This window comes from Cyanistes caeruleus, chromosome 1 (genome assembly GCF_971803275.1).
Source record: "Cyanistes caeruleus chromosome 1, bCyaCae1.hap1.1, whole genome shotgun sequence".
In the NCBI taxonomy this organism is placed as follows: Eukaryota; Metazoa; Chordata; class Aves; order Passeriformes; family Paridae; genus Cyanistes; species Cyanistes caeruleus.
Window position 1 is genome coordinate 114979771 of NC_141701.1, and position 16763 is coordinate 114996533.

The 16763-nt window shown below is 38.4% G+C and overlaps 1 protein-coding gene across 9 annotated transcripts in view; it reads left to right on the forward strand.

Moving 5' to 3' along the window:
• Nucleotides 1-699: 699 nt before the first annotated feature.
• Nucleotides 700-16763, forward strand: part of LOC111923950 (uncharacterized) — a 111127-nt gene continuing 95063 nt past the window's right edge. For 7 of the 9 annotated variants that reach the window (XM_086851731.1, XM_086851736.1, XM_086851709.1 and 4 more), the window contains exon 1: nt 700-868. The gene's annotated coding sequence lies outside the window, so the exon portion shown is untranslated. Of the gene's footprint in view, nt 869-2603; nt 2648-16763 lie in introns of all 9 variants that reach the window. The other 2 variants (XM_086851757.1, XM_086851700.1) reach the window with 1 other exon arrangement.

The window sequence follows — 16763 nt, forward strand, 5'->3', positions numbered from 1 at the left end:
GCCCATTTCTGCCCCATCATTTACACTGTGGAGCTAAGAAGAAAAATCCAGACTGTACCTGCCCACAGGAGCTTGTACCAGCTCACGAGAATGGAGGAAAAGCCTGTGAGTAATTTTGTTGAAAGTTCTCCTCATAGCAAGCTTTTTAATTTTTCCTCACCTCCTCCAGGGAGGAACATATGTTGCTATTTCTGAAGTCCGTAATAGCCCCTGTTATGAAGGTCTAGGTAGAATTATTAAAGTAAAAGGTCTCAAAAAGTCACTCTGTGTGGCTACCAAAAAGAAAAAAATTACCTGATCAGTCTTCAAGCATTGATAAATCAGTAACACAAAGCAGTGACATTGATAGTGACACTTCACTTCAGCTGATTAAAGAGATTGAGTTTTAATGGTTAGGAAACAAGCCTTTTTTTTTTTTCCTTTCCCCCCCTCTAAATTAGCCAGGGGGCTACACTTATGCAAGGTGGAACTGGTTGTATGTGACTGGCATCATCAACAGCTCTGGATGGGGAGATTATGTTCCAGGCAGGAGACAAACATACCTATAACATCACCCAGGCCAGCCCAGGCTGCTGTGTTTGAGTCTAAATGGAGCCCTGGGTAGTGGGCAGGGCATGTGCAGGTGGTGGCCCCAGCTGAGGCTGCTCAGGGCAATCACAGCCTAGAGAAGCCTCAGGTGCTTGGATTTAAATTGTATTTAGTGGCAGGGAGGTTTGTACCGTGGAAAGATTCTGGTTAGAGCGCTCATTTTTTCCTGTGACTGTTACAGACGTGGGGAAATGCAGAGACTAGCTATAGTTCCCTGTGGATTTGCTCCAGTTCTCTTCAAAGGCAGAATGTGGTAGAGCCAGCCCCTTGAGTTCCTCAGGTAATAGTAATAGCCTTGTTTCTGTTTCAAGTGTAGCACTGCCTGGCAAAAACCTGTCCCTCTATGGGTCCTTGGGGACAGTGGGGAGTCAAGCTTGGGAGAGACCTTGTGAAACAGCTTTGCTTTGATAATTCCTTACCTGGCACAGAAAAGCAGCTGGAATACACGAGGGAAGATGTGCTTGATTGTACAAGCAGGTGCTTTCAAAACTCATCCAGAACTTTCACCTTGCTGAGTAGCTCCAATAAGGGCACCAAAGCAGAGCACATAAATTTCAGTGAATGTGATGTAATCAAGCTGAAAAAGTAATTTTTCTTTAAGTCAATAGTGTAATATCCAGGATTTAGCACGTGCAGATGCAGTATTAAAGTTCAGCAAAAGTAGTTACAGTGACCTTGAAAATGGGCCCTTCTCTGGTAAAGATATGAGCAGTGCTGTCTGAAATGACCTGCAGAGTCAGCAAATGTGTAGAAGCTGTTGGATACAGCTTTTACCTCTATAATGTACTTAGAAGTCTAATCAATAAGCCTGACTTTGGGAAATACAATCTTTTTCTCCTCCCTTTGCAACAATTATGATTTATATTCCCTCTCAAATCTGTCGAAAAATACCTTTCCTATTTTCTGAAACTTTGAAATGGTAGGTACAAGGCAACTATTTTCTTGTTATTCCCCTACTGAAACCTTTCAGCTGTATATTTTCAGTATAGTTACATGTGCTAATCCACCCCCCACTCCCCCCCACCCCTTTCTAAGTATTTCCTCAGGGCTTGTTTAACAAGGTGCTAAGGAAAAAAGCAAAATGAATCCCAACTCATGATGAGGTCTTGTTCAAAATCTGATGTTTGCAAACAAAGACTGAGGATAAAATACATGCCAGAGGCTAACTTCTTTAATGCTGATATAGATGAAAACAGACATAGGGAAACTTGGGCTTGCATGAGGTCTCTTAAAGGCAATGAGAGCCTCTTGGTAATTGTTTGCAGCTAGTGCATTGGAGATTAATGTGTTTCATGTTTGCTCCTCCTGATGCTTTAACAGGCTAGCTCAGGTGCTATGCAGCTTTGTAGGGATTCCTAGCCAGGAGCTGCACACAATCACAGCATTAGGAGTGACTTGGAAAGCTTTCAAGCTTTTTCAAAGCTTTCTACTAATGATTGCAATTGCATTGCATTCCTGTGGGCAAATAGGCTGTTGCACGACCCCATTGCAGGCTGATTACTACCATTCCCACTGTGTTAATTGCTGAAAAGCCTCCTGAGGTTTTAATGGGAATCCTTGCAGAGTAAAGTGCCAGCTAGGTGAAGAAAGGAGGCAGCCCTCTGGTAAGATCCATAACACTCAGGCACGGGATAGAGAAATTTAGGGTTAACTCGTGTTCTCCATATTTTTGCAAAAGGGTCACTCATGAGAGAAGGAAAAGGTGAAACAACTCACGCAGGGCTTGGGGATTTGGCAGCCCCTGGGTACTGCTGCAGTTGTTCGTGCAGTTGTCATATACTGTCTGGCCCTAGGCAGCACCCTATGTCAGTGAGTGTCAGTTATTAATATTTCATCTCAAGGAAGTTTCTTATCAGGACAATGTAATATTTTCCTCTGTTTTGAGATTATTCAGCCATTTTAACCTTAAAAAATAAAAAGAGGCAATAAACAGATCTACTAGGGAGAAAAATCTTCAAAGTGTGAAGATGAAATTTTATGTGGAAAATATTTATACCAGTCTCATTTTTTTATAGGTCTCCCTTTCATTTTTCTCTGAAAGGACATCAAAATGCTGAAGGTATTTTGTGACTATATCTGTACATTCTGCTGGTTCTTTGGATTTTTTTTCCCCCCTGAATTTACTTTTTTGGTGAGCACTTATTAGTATGTAAATTCACGTGCATAGGGATCATCAATCTCTGGCTCCTTAAAGCGATAAAATTGGCCTTTGTACCTATTTTAAACTTAAACAATTCTTGGATGTTTTCTCCTCTAATTCTTAACAAAGGAAATTATTTAATCATACCATTTTTTTCCCCTTAATATACTATAAGGGATTTTCTGTTTATTAATGCAAACATCTGGAAAATACTTCAGAGGTTATTTATGCTGATTTCCTTAACAAGGTTCATGTTTTAAGAACAAGTCGTGTGTTGTGAAACAACTTCTGAGTGAGTTTACCCATAGCACTCAGTCTGTTATCTTCTGAGTGCTTGCTGCTAGTCTCTTGGTGCTAACTGGAAAACAATGATCTTGGAAATGTCACAGTCTTGATACAGATTCCTAAGCTTTCTGGAACAGATTCTGCACTCTGTTTTAAGTGTGTCTGGAGTCATTGGATTTGTGCTAGTGTAGCAACCAGATACGACTGTCTCCGAGGGCCAGCTGGAACTTGTGTGCAGCCTGATTTATTAGAGGTCACATCAGTAGTAAACTTCATTATGGATCAAACAGTAAGATATTTCTAAACTATTTTGCACATGATTTTGTTAGTGTGCAGTTTGAATTCTCCCAGAGAGTGAGGACGTGGAGATTAGACTACAAAGTTCCAGTGTTATCATTGGAGACATTTACTTTGGCTCAGCAGCCTTAACTTCAGAGCAGCAATACAAAGCACTGCATGTGTATGTCTGAAGCTCAGGACTGGCTGTCTGCAACTTATATAAGTCCTGTTCACAGACTATTTGAAAACTTTTCAAATTCAAACTTTTTTGCTTTGATTTTTCTGTGGCAGCTTGTTTTAAATGGTAATTTTCTTTGGAGAGAAGGACTTGTTATTCCAATGTCGAGGTCAGGTTTCTGAGAGCAGTGACTCTCAGCTGTACCCTCCTCTGCTCCTCTCAAGAGCCATGTCATTTTGGTGAGTCAGGATAATGGCTCTTTTCCTTCAGGATCTAAGGAGGATGGAGTGATGCAGCACTGTGGTCCTATTTGTCTTTTGGATTTATTCCTGCATAAATGAAAGGGTTTCTATTAAGGTCTGTTAGTTCATGGCATTTATTGAATGGTCATTTGTGCACCATTTGTGGGTGTGTGGAAAGACTAACTGGTGTGTTGCAACTTTGGTACTGAAGACAGAATCTTAGGAGAGCCTGAGAGATGTGCTGCTGGAGTCTGCAGGTGTTTCATGCCATGTATAGGAGAAACATAACAAATGATTCTATGTAAATGCTGTTATTATTGTCAGAAAAACCTGGTACCTACAGCAGCCTTTTAAAATCTGTGTTCTGCAGGATTTTTTTTTTTTTCATTTTTTGGTACAATTCATGAATATGGATGGATGAACCCCAGACCTGGTAATGAGAAGCAGAGCCTTTCAGTATGAGATCATTACTTCAGAGATTTGCTTATGAAGCTAGTTATTACCTAGTGTAAGCTTTACTGCTGTGAAGGGACTTTCTTCGACACAGGTTTTCAGAAATAAGCTCCTTCTTTGGTCCTATATGGCTTTGTGTTCAAGCCACAGTTATTCATGTTTGAAAATGATGATGTGTTCAGTAGGAAATAAATCTGTCTCTGGAGATAGCCAACCTCATCATCTAATATTAGAGGCATCATAGCTGCTGGGGTCTGGAAGGCAAAAGAGGAAATGAACTTTTAATGTGAGTGGTGTTAAATTTTACAGGGGAACTTTGGCAAGTTGATTTTTAAAAAGAAAGCCAAATCTCCTTTTGGGTTTTGTTTCTTGTACATGCTGAAATATCACTGCTGAGTGGTGACCAAGTCTCATTTTACTGTGGTTTGTCAAGATTGGAATCCAAGAAAAGAATGGTAGTTATTTTAAAATCAGTACTTAAACCAAATCTGATGTACATAGCTTGCACTTTAAAAAGAAGCTACTTAAATTTCTTCCTAAAAATGTTGCTGTATTTTTACATATTATTTTTCTGTCAACAGCTCTCAGGAATTTATAAAGGAGACAAATGTCATAATTCTGTTTTGCAAATGGGGATCCCAAGGTTTGGGGAATAAAAAGTGTTTTCCTTGATGCCAATAAAGAGAGCTGTATCTAGTAGCTGTATCTATCTGTATCTCAAGGTGTGGGGAGGAAAAGAGTGTTTTCCTCAATGCCAATAAGGAGAGCTGTATCTGGTGTGATTGCAAGATCTAATTCTGTCACATCCATGTGAAATGCTTGGCTAGGATTTTGTGCTGTAAGTGTGAAAATGAGATCTTAAAATCAAGTGTGTTCCATCTATTGCAAGGTAAAAAATAAAAGTAATTCTCTTAGAGCTGAAATGTATCTCTTACCTTCTCTTGAAACCTGTATTTGTTTTTAGCAGACATTATCTCAACTGGTATTTAACAGTGCTGTAACTGTGATTACCTGCCTTACAGTACATAAGCATTCACTTAGTTTTATTGGCATCAAACATCTTGATTTATGCAAAACAGGTTTATCACAAGCTTTGGGCTAAAAGTCTGCAGTGAACTCCTCTTGTTTGAAAGTGCTTGAGGAAGGCATTGCATAACAGGTAGAAAAAGTATATATATTTTCTTATGGCTCTAAAAGGTGTCCTATCTCATCAGATCAACAGGACCATTTCCAGAAATATAGCCTAAGTTTTTTAACTCTGAAGAATCTTTACTGGCTTAGTGGTGTTTGGCAGCGTTTTCTTGACACTTGTGAATTCCAGGGTCTTACATTTTTAATAGATTTCTGAAGGTTATAGAACTGTATATTTCAAGTAGGGAGTTTTGCAGATAAATATCGTCTAAATTCCTGCACAGGAATCTTAGTGAAGACATAAAATAAGGTAAATTAACTTTGTCAATAAAATAGCCTTTGAACCTATAAATACTTCCTGGTAGATAGACTTTGGATAGGCAAATAATATTGATGATTGCTTCAGGGATCCTTGCAAGCTTATGGACTTCTTTTACAGAACTAAATTTAAAGTGGCCATGGAGGAATCTAGGAGTTGGTCTAGCCTGAGACCTGAGTCTTAGCTCTATGAATTCTGTAACCTAGAAATGCAAGGGTGTTGCTTTCAACTGAGCCAGGAAAACACCTTTGTTGCAAAGCTAGAATGAGGATGGCAGCCTGAGCCTTACCCAAGATCCAGGTATAGCTCTTGGTGTGATACTCCTGTTGTATCTGGTAGGCCAGTGTGAGGAGGCTGATGTGAATGAAGGCTGGTGTAGATCAGAAGGAATGGGAATGCTCATATTGTTTGGACCATGCCGGTAGTACACAGTGTTATAAGGAGAGGAAATCTTAAAGGCTGGTCAGCTTTGAGGTTTGACTACTGAATCAGCTTTAGCCATCAAAGCAGTGTTGTCTCTGTTTGGTGCTGGGTAGGCTCTTTAACAAGCAAACCCTGTGCAGTACAGGGTGTGAGAGCAAGATGTGAAAGGCTGGAGGTGTGCTCTTAGAGAGATTTGCTTCCTTTCAAAACAGAAGAATGGGAAACATCAACAGAAAAAGAGTTCATAACTAGGGATTTATTTCCTTGACCATGTGTGCTGTAATATATCTCTATTTGATCCACCTTTGAGACACTGAGGCATTCAGGAGTCCTCCTTTGCATGACTGCTCATTTGAATAAGTGAATAAGTGTTTAAGTACTTCGTGCTTTATTGCAAATATGGATATTAGGTCATGAAAAATAGTGACCTGCTTGTAATTTATTTACTGCCATTCATCAGAGACTTGAAACTTTTATGGCACAGAACAGTAGTTGGCCATAACACTACTGAAACTTATGTGGACAGAGGATCTGGCTCAGTGCCCCCAGCTGCCTGTGAATAAAAAATTAGATTAATATTGTCCAACCCTTTCCTTCTGCACTCTATTCAAGAGAAATACCTTGGCCTCTATTGTCAGTTAGCCAATTTGCCAAATGCTTGATTTTGGCATGGTGTCATTGGAGTATATATGAAGTTTTTGTTATCTTAATTCTTCCAAAATAGTCCATGTTATTCCACTCAGTAAAAGAAGGTTCAGTTTTCAACACTCTAGTGTTCTGTTAGTGAAAGGCCAGAAACTCCTAATTTGAACAGAAAAAGACCATAAATAGTAATCTATTTTTTGTTGAGCGTTTTGTTCTAGCAGGCCATGTAAAACTTGTTAATTTTCATGCATTGCTTTTTTGTCCAAGGTATCTAATTTCATAGTTTTGATTTCAGTAACTGAAAGACACTCAAAAATCTTATTTTAAAACCTCTGATTCTGCTGTTTTTGAGATCATTCAGAGTTCTTTAGCTTTGTGGTGGTGAGTACCCTTTAGCTGAACTCTGCTGTATGTTCTCTGCATCAAGCCACCATCACTGCTGAGCTTCCTGTCTCTTGGTCTTGTACCGCTGCCAGGCAGTAGAACACCCTCTCCCTCTGAGAGTTACTCAGGAGCTTCTCTCTGCCACTTCAGTTACTCTGGTGAAGCCTTCAGGTGCATCTGTTGCGTCTCTGCAGTAGCTGGAAACAGCAAGGAACAGCTTCCTTTTGCCTCTGTCACCACTGACTACAGCACAGGTCCCTCAGACTTTCTTGGCTGCTGTTTTGCTGTCAGATTTTACTGCATAACATGATTTTTTAAAAAAATACGCTTAAATAGTGAAAATCAGAGCAGCAAGGCAGTAAGGAAAACGGGTAAATGTGTGGAGGGTCAATGCATGCATGGGAAAGAATGATTAGATGAGTTCAGAAAAAGATGTGTTTGAATGACTAACATTTCACTGTGCTTCATGATCTCCTTTCTCATCCTGAATATGTCAAAGGGCTGACTATAATTAGAGAGAATCTCTTCCTGGGTAGCTAAGGGAGCCTTGTAAATATAGGATCACTCCTTTACTTACATGTTCCTTTCTAAGTCACTGATTAGACAGAATGATTTAATTCCAAATGAGGAAGATGTCACAGCTTTAGAAAGAAATGTTCCACCTTACTTCCTCCATTCTACAGTAGGACTGTTATCCCTTTTCTTCTTATACAGTATGTGTTAATGTAAATTAATTGTGTTGTATAGTACACAGACCTAGAGGTCAAAGTTAGGTCCGCCTAGGAAAAACTTTGTTGTTTTCTGGTGTTTAAGTCACTGGATGATTTTTATTTTTTAATTATTAAATGATATTTTAATTGATCTAATAGAGTAGATCCAGCTGGACTAGCTTACAATGTTCACATAGTCCAACTGCCTGACCATTTCAGGGCTGACTAGAAGTCAAAGTACAGTATTAAAATCATTTCCCAATGCCTGTTAAATACTGACAGGCATGGGACATCAACCACCTCTCTAGAAAACCTGTTCCAGTGTCTGACCACCCTCTCAGTAAATGACTGCTTCCTCATGTTCAGTCTGAACTTCTCCTGGTGCAGATTTGGGCCATTCCCATGCGTCCTATCAGCTACTCTCTCCCCACTTCCCCTTCTTGGGAAGCTGCAGAGCAATGAGGTTGCCTCTTAGTCTCTGACTCTCCAAACTAGACAATTCCAAAGTCTTTAGCTGCTCCTCACAGGACATTCAAGACCTGTTACCAGCTTTGTTGCCCTCCTCTGGACACATTCAAGGACCTCCACATCCTACTGAAACTGTGGGGCCCAGGACAGCAGGCAGTGTCTGTGGGGTGAGGCCACACCAATGCTGAGTGCAGTGGGATGGTCACCTCTGACTGGCTGGGGATGCTGTGTCTGATGCAGCCCAGGCTGGGCTTTGCTGCTGGGCTGACAGGGCTCCCTGCTGACCAGGACTCCCTTTCCTGCAGGGCTGCTCTCCAGCCACCCATCTCACAATTTATACTTGTGCCCTGTGCTACTCTCTCATGTGCAGAGTTCAGCATTTGCACTTATTAAATTTCATACTGTTAATGGTTGTCCAAATCTCTCTATATCCCTCTGCCAGGGACTCAACAGCACCTCCCAGTTTAGTATCACCAGCAGTCTCACCAAGTGTGCACTGTGCCATTAGTCATAATTTGGAATGCATACAGCTGAGGAAAGGAAGTGCACTTGTGACATGTAGCTATAAATGTAGCACTTGCATTTTTTTTATCGCTTCTTTTTCGTGTCCTGAATGCTGATGCAAGGTTTTGGGCTTAGTTTGGCATATTTTGAGGTTTTTTCCAGTAATTTTCCAGTAATCTAGGTTTAAGATTTTCTACTTGGAACTGGAAATACTTGAACTTTCTAAGGAATCATGGTGCACAGAGATTGACATCCTTGCTGTTTGCTGAAACTGCCAAAACATGAAGTTTACAGTCTGGTGCACAACTCCATTAATGTAGTCTGAAGCCTATAGGTAAATGTGAAGTATGATATTTCTACCTGTTGAATTCTAAAGAGGTGTCAAACATGATGGGAATAAATCTTATGCAAAGGTTTGTTTCTACAGGTGTCTCACTAGACATCACTGTGGGGAGATGGGGAGGAATAAAGTTTCTATCATCAATTCTTTGCTGGGAAATCTTGGGGTTTTTTTCATTAGGAGAAGCAGTGCATTTTTGAAAAGTGATCAGGAGAAAATCCAGTAACATTTGCATTCCTTGTTTCATTTGGAGAGTACAGGAAGCTTTTCTTTTAAATTGTGTTTTCATAATATGTTGAACAAAAGATTTTGTTTTGTATTATGTAATAATCTTCAGTTGAAGTAACTATGAGAATTAGCATACTTTCTTGACTAAAATTTTAAAAATGTTTTGGTAATTCTTCTGATTAAAAAAATATATATTTTCGTTATGTTTTTCTTGAAGAGGGATAAGTGGATTAATTGTGAATTTAGTACCTGCTATACTCAGTTTAAAACAAAGATTTCAATCAAAATTGAGGGGATTTACTGGAGTGAGAGTGGCAAAAAGAAGTGGCTCACCCAATTTGACATTATTGGTTATTGGTTTGTATAATGAATAAAAGATAATTGAAAAGCTGAACTAATCTTCTTCAGAAGCAGCATCTAACATATCTACAAGCTTGTTGCTTTGCTTTAGACAAGCTTAACAATTCCTTTTCTTATTTTTATTCATTTGCTTATGAATTAACGGATATATAAAAGATCATAGCATGTACTGAAAAAGGATTTTTAGATTACTTTGAGTTGTTTGATTTTTTTGCTATAGCTTCTAATATTTGAGGTCATGAGGAGTTTCACTGACACAGATTGACTTGTTCATTAAAGAAAGGCAGCAAAGCTGTCTGTAATGTAATTTGTACCTTGCTTTTCTAGAAGATGCTCTTCTGAATACTTTATATCTTGAGTTTAGCTATAGCTCTGTTCTGCTCCCTGAAGAGAGGAGAGAGTCCCTCCTAGGCTGCCAGTGACCTTTCTGGGACCATCTGCCAAATGTTTTCATCCTTTAATATCCTGAACTCTTACAGATTTGAGGCACAAACTGAAGGGATTGGTGACTATATTGTAAGAGGCAGGGTGTTAAAGGATAACAGAACTTTTCCCCATACATACTTAGTAGATTTGGAAAAAATGGGTTTTGTAGCACACAGTTGCTCAAGCTTAATGGCCCTTGTGCAAGGCTGCATGCTCTGCTCCTGCCAGACTGATGGCAGGTGCTTCTCCTCCCCTGGAGAAGGAATTCAGCTGAAACTCAGAGATGCAAGGTGCCTCTTAGGCTGCTCCCCCTTGACACAGGTTCATGAGAGAGTCTGACTTGACTCACCTGGAAAGGCATCCCATAAAAGCCCCTAACAGCCAGTGTTATCTGAGCCAGGGCAGAAGTGTTGGAGCTCAAAGCCTCCTGAATGGACTCTTGAAACAAGGGCTCCTTGTTTTCACTTCTTCCAATTCACTGGTGAGTTCCCTTCCCAATGGGTTATAATTTCTTCTGTGTTTTTTTCCAAGAACTAGTTTTATTTTGGAAATGTGTCACTCTCAAACCTGCAAAGGTTCTGGCAAGAGATGGATTTTTTTTTTTTTGTTTTCCCAAGATAATCTGAGCTTCATAATTTAGCTAATATTACTTCTTATTGGTTTTATTTTGGATTTCTTGTTAAAGCCAGAAAGTAGAAGTCAAAACTAGAACAATGCAGCCAGTTTTAATCCTGTCTATGCATTGCTAAACATCTTATTCCAGAAAGAAGCCACACATGTTCTTTATAGATACGTATTTGCCTAGAAGTCTTTCTCTTTTTCAGGTATTAGAGGGTAGTTCTCCTTGAGGGTGACTGCAGTTAAACTGAAGAACAGATTTGATTCTGAATATAGTGCTCAAGACATATAGATCATTTTTTGTCGTACAAGCCATTAAACATTCTAATACAGATTGAATTACAAAGAATTATTCCTAATTATTCCTAATCTGCATGCTGACAAATATCTGCTTAATTCCTTGAATGGCAATATTTTTTCCTAAATTTATCTTATAGAGTAAGCAAAGTTGCTCTTCAGAGTCCGTGCTTTACATACAGCAAATGTAGCCATTTCTTGGGAGCTGTCCTATTAATGAAGTAAAATATTTCAGATATTCTCTTGGCTACAACTGGGATTACTCTTCCTATACTTTTGATAGGAATATTTGACTAACAGTTGAAATATGCAGGAACTTAAACTGCCCAAGAGAAGTCTTCAATGTTTTCCAGTTATACTTTTTGCACGGAAGAAAAAAATAAAATCTGAATATTTGTAGTCCAAAGGTAGCCATATACTTAGGGAGGGGAAGGGAGGATTTTATTTTTTTTCCCAAAGGTAGTTTGTTCTTTGAAGACTTTAATTTCTTGTTTCTTTGATAATGCATCTCTGAAACAGTACTTTTCTAAAGTGATAGGCAGTGACTTGCCAAACTTACCTGAGGGTTTGGACAGGTTTCATGTAAATTATCAGTACTCTCAAGGACAATGAATACTTTGTAGTGATGAGAAAGTATAATGTGTTCTTTTTGTTTGTTTAACTCCTAAAAAAAAAAAGAAAAAGCTATTGTAACAGCTAATTTCTACATATGTATTTTTTTCCGCCTGAGCAACTGAAATACAGTGATGGAAACCCTTCATTATATTTAGGGAAAAAGGTACTAAGTTTATGGTTGATAAAATGCAGGAAACATTGAGATTTTAAAGGTTTTACTTTGAAAATGTGCTGCAGAAATGGTTCATTAGTGTAGAGCTTTACCACCAATTTTCCCTATACATTACCCTGAGATTACTGATTTGACATGCTTGATAGCATAAAATACTCGAATTAAGAAATATGAGAATGGAAGAAGACATCAAAGGTGTATCTATCTCACTTTAGCAGGCCAAACTTCTTGTGGATTGAAGGGCTTCCAGTTCTTGATGTTTAGGGGAAGAATATGAGAGTAGGCAGGCATAAAGTGAAGCTTTTTTCACTCCATCAATTGCTTTCAGCAATCTGTGGCTTAGGGACTCACCAAGTCAAAGGTTGTATCAATTTCTCCACATTTAATAGTTCTTGTAGGACTTTCTAACCTGAAGCTACCTAAAAGAAAAGATGCCCTAAAACTTACCCAAAGGCAAACAGCAGATAGCAACAGGCTTAAATCTTTTTTCTTCTTTTTTTAAAAGCATGATATTTCTTTTTGTTATTGGATGATTTTTGCAGCAAAAGCAGGCTTGACATTTCCTTCAAAGAGTTGCAAAACGGCATCATCCAGACCATGAAAAATGGCCAGTGTGAGATTGAGGGATGAGATGCTTTTGTTCAGACAGGCTACTGTTACTTGCAGAATAGTTTTTGCCACTAAGTGCAAGGAAATGAGTATTCTCAGACAAGGGAATTGGTGTGAAAGTGCTGCTTATTGCCTTTCTAAGGAACTTTTCATCTCTGCCTCTCTAGCTCAAGTTCATGGCAAGCTCTACTTAATCCTGTTTATAATTTTGTCCCTCTAGATTTCTGGTTATGCACATTTTCTTGAATTAGAGCTTCTTGAAGGAAATACTGTCTGTTTAATAGGCTTAATCTTTCCAATTTTCTTGACAAAAATAGCGCTCAATCAATCTTATAAACACTGTAAGGCAAGTGTGTGTAGTTGCACTCTTATCTTCTAGCGTAGGATGATGACCCTGTTAAAGGTTTTTCCAGGAAGCATATTCAAATTCCTACTGTTCAATTCAAAGTGCTTTTTATTAACAGCTGCTAACTTAAAATGCACTAAAAATATTTAATTTCAAAAAGAAAATGAAGTCAATGATGACTAAGGGGAATTAGGTATTTAGACCAACTAAAACTTAATAGGATTTAATTTGTTGAGAATTCTTAGCCCTGTTTCTTCAGATCAGTCTTAAGACTGATCCAAGAATGGGCAATATTGCCCAGAAGTGGTCCTTTTAAATGGAATTTCTCTTGATAACTTACAAGCAAGAGAGAGAAAATCTATTTTGTGAAATTCTGAAACTGCATTGCTGCCTCTTTTTCAAAACAAGTCATTGGTAAAAAAAAAAAAAATAGAAATATCCAGATGAAAGGAGTTTGTAACTATCCTAGTTTATAACCAGGGGATGATTAATCAGAAAAACCAGGAAGCCAACCCCCTGGGAAAGCAACATTGACTATGAGTACCATGCTGCAGAGTATGTGGGAAGTGCTTAGAAGTAATGTAAGTGGAGTCTCTTCTGGTTTCTTTCCCTCAAGGCCACGCTGGCCATTACGACGCTGCCTAATGCCATTTCTCCATTTACTTGATTTCCAGTCTGTGAAGTCTTTAAGACCAGATGCTCCAGGTCATGAGTTAGGAACAAAAATCTCTCTTGGTAGCTGTTCAGCAGCTTTATCCAAATCACCTCAGAGACACAATTCCATATTACCTTCTGCTTTTCCTCTCTGTTCTCTCCCTGCCCAACGCCTGGATGCTGCCGGGATTCACCACTTTTGGTCACGGTAGTGTGGCATCTGGTGATGGGCACTGCTCTTCCCCTGCCCTCTTGCAATCAAGGATCATGTCTCATTAGCTGGATGTAGGGAAACATTGTCACTCCACTAGTTTTGAAAGGACTGCTGATTTGAGTGAGGAGGATTTGATGTCCATTGCAAAAAGTACCTATAAGCAAGAAGCACAGACCTGGTGCTGCTTAATGTGCTAATGTGCACTATTTTCTTCCCCTTCGAAGTGAAAATTTTTTAAAATTGATTTTTTTTCAGAACAATTTCATACCATTGTTCTATTCTATATACACTTTCCAGTGGACTCAATGTTTTTGTAAGTTTATAATGTTTTCTCTAAGTTTATCAGATTAGTGAGTCACATAGTGTTATTACTTGCAAGATAAGGCCAACAAATTTAGTCACCAAAGGCCAATTTCCCCTTTCTTTTACTGCAAATTTCTACTACCCCCAAATGTGTAAATATGTTTGAGCAATAGCAAAAGGGAAATTTAACTTGGTTGTGGTTTTCTCCTTTTGCTTCCATCCAGTAGCACTCTTTATGCAGGGTCTCCTCTGAGTTTCTACTAAACTATCAGCAGTTCAGTCATGAGTAATTTTCTTAGCTTTCTGCACTGGAGAGAGTGTCCAGGGCAGTATTTCAGGTCAAGTGATTTATCTGATCTATTCTACCAGCAACCTTATCAGGCAGAGCTTTATCTTCTCTCAGTGCTGCCTTCAGAGTCAGATACTCAATACAGACAATGGATAGGATTTCTCAGGTTCTTATACAGAAAGTCTCACTTTTCTTTAATTTTTCTAATTAAAAACCTGCTTCAGAGAGTTTGAGTCTTAAACATGAGGCAGAGTTGAAAAAATGCCAATAGATTTAGGAAAAATTTATATAGTGATAAATCTTATAGATAATTAAACTTACAATAAAATTAAGTGCTTTGACTTATATTTGACTTATAAAATATCAAGGTGTTATTCTAGGAGAGCTGGGATTTTTTAACCCCCAAAAAAGCACTCAACTTTTGACCAATATATGGGCTGACCTAACTTAAGAAGATAGTTTTAAATGAGATACATTGTTTTTGAAAACTTAATACATAGGGAAATTATCCTAATAGTTTGCTGAAATAAAATTTCTGATTAGAGACAAAATATGCCAAGGACAGACTTTCTGAGTGAACTTAATGGCAGAATGATAATCTAACAGAGAAGATAAAACTTTTCTTTTATGAAAAGTGCTGTTCTGAAGGAATGGTTACACACACCTACAGAAATTCAGCAGCTGTATATTGGTCTTGTGACCATATAGCTAATGGAAGTGTATGGACAAACTGGAGAAATAAAACCCCAAATGGATACTATTAGCCACTGGAAAGTAGTTTTTTTGCAAATCTGATAAAAGGCAGTTTATCTTCTTTTAAATCACTCTGGTCTGCGGAAGGATTTTGTTTGCATCTTACTGTGTTGTCTTAAAACAGTCTCAGGAGGATAACTTAGCTGCTTCAGTACAGATTCCTAAAGAGAAGTAGTTGTCTCTTAATAGGTGATATTCTTGCATGACATAAAATATGGCACTTCATCTGCATGGTTGTATAATTTGATCCTTTGAAATACCAGAACATTAATTGTCATATATGCTGTATAGCACTGTATATTGGTCATTGAAATAGGTATCTTTAAAATTCTTTGCTCTCATTTTTTTTTCCTAACAAGTGTAACAACCCATGGCTTGCTTATTTCTATTGGCTTTGCTACTGCTCCATGATACCATGGGGTTCTTGGAGGCTCTTCTGGAGTCATTAGGTACTGAGTTAGAGCATGCCCAAGGGAATACTGTGAATCTGGATACAGCCCTGGCCATGTAACGAAGATTATCCCCATAAAATAACTGCTCTAGTATTTTCTAACCAATTTTAAAATGCTCTGGCTCTTTAGACACACTACAGGACTTTGTTGCCATAAGATTTTCCAAGCTTTTCAGGGAAACCTTCTGAAATAATTCCTTTGCCTTTAGGCTAAGTGCTTTGCTATCTACAGAATGGCAGGAAAGACTGTTGGTTTCATACTTTCACATCTCAAACATGCAATGTATCCATTTTTGAAACATTTATGCCTCAAATTCTGAATGCCTCTGGATATCACATACATGTGTATTAAAGCAAAAAACATTCTGGCTTCTGGGTGTGCCATGTATATGGTTTCCAGAGTGGATAAGCCCAGTTTCAATGTAATTTTTTCTAATTTGGGTCCTGATGGTCCAGACACATGTAACTATGTCACATGTTCTGTGACAAAGTTGCTTATTTCCACTTACATAGTTATGGGACTGCTAGCCAAAAGATGATTTTGGGAAATTTTACTCTGTGGAAATTCTCTAGAGTGATTACTTGGTTTCTGGGAGAAGAACCAAACAAACCTCTTAAAAACGGGGGTAGACAAATTGTTCTACCCTAACTCTGCTTTGCCTGTCTGGCTGAGCTCACAGATAAAGACAGAAAGGATGAAGTAAGAGTTTGTCGTGAGTTGTGTGAACTTTTTAAAACTGACAACATTTTAGTACCACTGCATTGCTTTATTGTCACAGAAGTTTGAAGACTGATTTAAAAAATATTTTTGGTAGTTTTAATGTGTTTTCAATTAAATCCTCCGTTTAGTATTACCTGGGGTTTTGTTGCTACTGATGTATGTAGTTTGGTTTTTTGTGTTGGTGTTTTTTGTTTTCAGAAGCAATAGGCAGCTGGGTTTTCAGGAATTTGCCTTTATACGGTCAACAGCTTTTTCCTGGGTAGAGAGATAACTGAAGAAGCGAATATCACACACACAAGGACTTCTTTGTTTGGAAACCTCATGCTAGATAACTTTGGATGTCTTTCTTTTGCTTTCTTTTCCCAAAAACAATCTTACACGTTCAGAATATTTTGGTGTTCTTGATTTTTAGTTAGTGACAGGTTCAAAGACACAATCTCTTCTACAGTAAAAGTGCCTCTTAAGTTTTTTCCTTATTTGTTCTTCTGACTCTGAGTTGGAAGGCTATTACTTGGTAGGATTAATTTGTTTTTCATCAGCCTTTATCTCTAGTTTTGTTAGTAATTTAAACTTTTCTTTTTTCTCCATTCCCACAAAAGTTTGGGAAATGTTTCTTCC